Raw genomic sequence first — 4497 nt, 5'->3', positions numbered from 1 at the left:
TTAAAACAGCTGCCATTTCTTCGTTACTTGGTCAAATCAGGTGTTCTACGCGGCGTTGGAAAGCTAAGAGGATAAGCTTTCACCTCCAATTGGAATCACTCGATTATCAGATCTAGAACTCGAGATATAGCCATTTTAAGCAGCCTGTAGTAAACTGTTCAGCATTCTGACAGTCTATAGACCATGTAGATCAGTCTATAGACCAAGTCAGCTGGTAATCTGCTTCTTAAACTCTCGCAAATCTATCTTTCAGGCCTTGCTACGCGCACCAAGTTCATCTCTCGAGTCACTAAATCATGTCAAATCCTATGCCAAGCACTCGAGGACGGATTCGACTCGATTTCCGCTGAATTCTTCACATTTCTGCAATATTATACAAAAACACGAAAGTAGAAGAAAAAAGGGAATATAGTAGAATAAACTACACATTTGAGCTCTGAAATGCGTGTAAAAGAGGGTGTAAAACATCATATTTTAGACACGCATCAATTAGGGTTTACGAATAAACCCTAGTGGCGGCATGATAGGCGGCTAAGAGTGCTCTTCAAAGTTTAGCTAAAGCTAATATAACCTTGATGATGTTTTGAGTGTTATAGCTGAAGTGTGACACCCCGCGATAACGCGGAAAATATAACTTATAAATTCAAGTGGAAATTAGGATATTTTTGAAACTTTTAAAATTTAAAGTGCGGGTTCATTAAAATCTAAAACATAAATAAATAATGTGGAAATAAAGATTAAATTTATACAAACATGATAGTCAAGGTGAGGGAAAATATATCCCTCGAATGACAAGAAAGCGGGGAAAAGATATCCCACGAATAAACAAGTAAGGGGTTTCTAAACTAGCAACTAAGGTCCAAGGGTTTAGTTCTCGCTAGCCCATACGTCTTCCCCACGTAAGGATCTTCACCACCTGCCATTCATGTAAACATGAACGCCACAGTCAGTGGGGAGTAACTCAAGGTTCTCCCAGCCACAAAATGTCAAAACGAACATAACAAAGAACTAAAACAGGTAAGTCATGCAAGATACTTACAAAATATATGAATATCAAGTTTATATTTAAATATGGCAATTAAATGAGATGGAACAAGATAGACCAACATTAGCATAATAAAGATTCAACTATTAATGTGAGACAATTAAATAATATGAAAGACAAGGATACGGCCATTTATGCAAAAACACACATTTCAAGGAATTACAACATAGATATGAGACTAGAATCTGAATCATGTGAAGCAGTTAAGTAGGGATCAATCAATGCAAATTACCAAAATAGAAACTGTAGCCATTACTTGGAAAACCACTTAGGAAACAATTCACGGGACGTGGCCACTAATGTCACATTCATACTTATGGCTTGCATCTCACCATAAGAACGGATGGGAACATCAATCCCGACGATCATATCGCAACTAGAGGGCTTATAGCTCACCCCTAGTATCCGATAGGACCAAGACAAACAACACAAGGCACAACACTTGCTTTGAAAGATAAATACCAATATCTATAACAAAGCAAGGCCTTTACTACTCATATATCAAAATATAATTCCCCTGGTAGGACGACAATGGTACTCCCAAGACTCAATCCTAGTCTAAATCTGGCCAGACTCTCGGGACGGCACAGTTCCCGATTCGACATGCGGCAGGACAGTCCGCATCCAAGACCCGAACCCTAAATCGAAAATCGAGAACCTACAATCGGCAGGACAGTCCGAAAGAGGCGGAAGATATGAGCTAAACCCACAATCGGCAGGACAGTCCAAAAGAGGTGTAAAGATAAGTCAAGCAATACGGTATGGCATAAATGCATTATCACCAGAATACGATATGAGCTAAACCCACAATCGGCAAAACAGTCCGAAAGAGGCGTGATAAATGAGCTAAACCCATACTTGGTAGAACAGCACAAGTAGGCATAAAGGCATTATAAAACGGGTACGACTCAAGCAAGCGATACGAATCAACTTGGAATGAGACTAATATATACATATGATGAGAAAATGATAATCCAAGTAAGACATTTCATGCCAACGTATATTCATGAACATGAACAAATAACCCGTTTCTTCAATATTTGTCACTTGAATAAAAATGTAAACAAACGGAAATGAACCATTTATAATAAACAAAACAAGCATTCAATTATAAATGACTCAAATGTAAGATAAAACATTTACTACTCACAAGGCATGAATAATTAAATTAGTCTCATATTAAACTGAAAACACGTCATTTCATATATAACTGAGATAATTAAATAATGCATTCCACAATTATAAATCATGTGAGGAAAATATACAAATGAGCGATATTTAACGAATTACGTTATGTAAAACATGAGACGGGAATTAAATAATTCATATAAACCACACTTGGCACCAAACGCAATTATTAATGAAAAGTGTTGTTACTCGGCGGTACTAAGAAAACAAAGCCTTCATGAGCCATATAATTTATTTTATCAAATTTAGTCAATTTGCTATCATAAAAATTTCCGTTCCCTTAGTGGCAACACGCAGCATGTTAACAACCACAAATTCATTTCATTCCTTGAGCGTACAAACATAAATATTCAGTCAGGTCTATAGCTTCTAGTTCCAAAGGCCAAACGCAAGGATCATAGGTACAAAACTTGGTAGTTTGCGGTGAGTACTACGACGGATTTTTAAGCATGAAACAAGACGGAAATTAACCATGCGAATGACCCATATCATACTTGGATATACACTTGATACGAAAGTAATCAAATTGGCTCAAACCCCAGTTAGAAACTCGTCTAAAAACAGCCCCAAACATGACTCGACACAACCCCTTATTCGATCAAAACCACAGTTTGAACCCATCTTAAGACGAGTTTTTAAGCATACAAAAGATGAAATCTTTCCCACACAAATGATCCAATTCATACATGGATATGTACTTGAGACGGAAATAAAAAAGTTGGCTCGAATCACCAACCCGACATAGACCAAAAACGAGCACCAAAACTGTCTCACAGCCTATAGTACGAACACAATTACCTCTTCCTTGGCACACACCCAAAGCCAAACTTATTACCACAAACAACCAAAAACTATGTGGATAATCATCCCATAGAGCATATTGACAATACAGGACACTAGGATTGAAAACATAGGTAATGGTGTTTATCCAACTAGAAGTAGAGAAAAGCCGTAGAAATATAGTGTGGTGAAGTCCCCTTCATTCACGATTTACGCAGCCAAAATGAGTTTCATTTTGACTCCCATTAAAACAAGATTTAAGACAGAATTTAAAACGATAAACTCGAGCATACAAGCGAGTAAAGCATAAAGACTCAAAATTTATCAAACAAGGGCATGGAAAACGACACATAAGACGGAATTTCGACATTTTTGTCGAGTAACCTATCACCGTTACCTTAAAAGTTCCCTTTTCTTCGAATAAACGGTCCCCAAAGCTTGGGTCTTCCACCGGGTCTTCAAAACCTTCATCAAGGGGCAAGAAAACGAAAGGATTGAGGCAAAAATCGAAACTTTTATAAGACGGCGAAAATCGAAACCATCACAAAAATGAAACTTTCTTACCTCGAAAGATGAAGGAGGAAGTAAGGAGGAGAATGGTGCAAGAATTATCGAATTTGGTCGAGAAATGAGGGAGGGATCTCAGTTTTAAGGTAGACGAAAATGGCGATGCAGCTCACTGTTTGTTGGTTTGTTGTTTGCAGGTTGATTTAGAAAAAGAAGGGTGGGGTTGCAGGGGATGGGGACGGGAGTATAATAATAATAATAATAATAATAATAATAATAATAATAGTAATAATAGTAATAATAATAATAATAATAATAATAATAATAATAGGGTTATGTAAGTGTAAAGTGTAAGAGGGTAGGTGAGGGTGTTGTCGATATAGGATAGGTCGAGAAAAGATTAGTCTCACAAGTGAAAATGTGAATGTCTTTAGCTAGACGGAATAATGTCTCGAGTCTATGTTAACTTGAGACGAAAAACTAATATTATTACTGTCACTATTATAATTGTATGACTAAAATACGTATTTTTATATAAATTAAGTTTTAGAATATTCTTTTTTATAAAATTCGTGCTTAAAAATGAATTAATTAAATTAAATAATTTAAAAATATAAAATAAATTAATTAAACGGTTAAATAAATTTTAATTGCCAAAATGAGAAATTCGCGGGTGTTACTTGAAGTTAGTACAACTTTGGGTTGTTGCTCTAGTTATGGCTGTTTGAGTTATAACCTTGGAAATATGAATTCAAGGTTATAGCTGAATCTACTATAACATTGGATACGAGTTAAAGTTATAGCTGAAACTAACGTACCCTGAGATTTATGGCTCAAGGTTATGGTTGGAACTAGTATAATTTTGAGTTTCGTGTCAAGGTTATGGTTGAGGTGAGTATAACTTCAAGTTATATATATTGAAGTTATAGTCGAGTTTAGTATAACCTCACATCCAGAGTTCATGTTATGACTAAGGT

The 4497-nt window shown here is 36.0% G+C and overlaps 1 long non-coding RNA gene across 1 annotated transcript; it reads right to left on the bottom strand.

The window, feature by feature from the left end:
* LOC141598158 (uncharacterized) lies at positions 1–3748 on the bottom strand. Its single transcript, XR_012523281.1, has 3 exons — positions 3578–3748; positions 3411–3478; positions 1–916 (listed from the first exon to the last, which is right to left on the bottom strand). It is a non-coding gene; the product is annotated as an uncharacterized LOC141598158 (long non-coding RNA).
* Between the last annotated feature and the right edge of the window lie 749 nt (positions 3749–4497).

The sequence above is a fragment of the Silene latifolia genome, chromosome 9 (assembly GCF_048544455.1).
Source record: "Silene latifolia isolate original U9 population chromosome 9, ASM4854445v1, whole genome shotgun sequence".
In the NCBI taxonomy this organism is placed as follows: Eukaryota; Viridiplantae; Streptophyta; class Magnoliopsida; order Caryophyllales; family Caryophyllaceae; genus Silene; species Silene latifolia.
The sequence above is the reverse complement of the archived record's forward strand: the minus strand, read 5'-3'. Positions and strand labels throughout refer to the sequence as shown.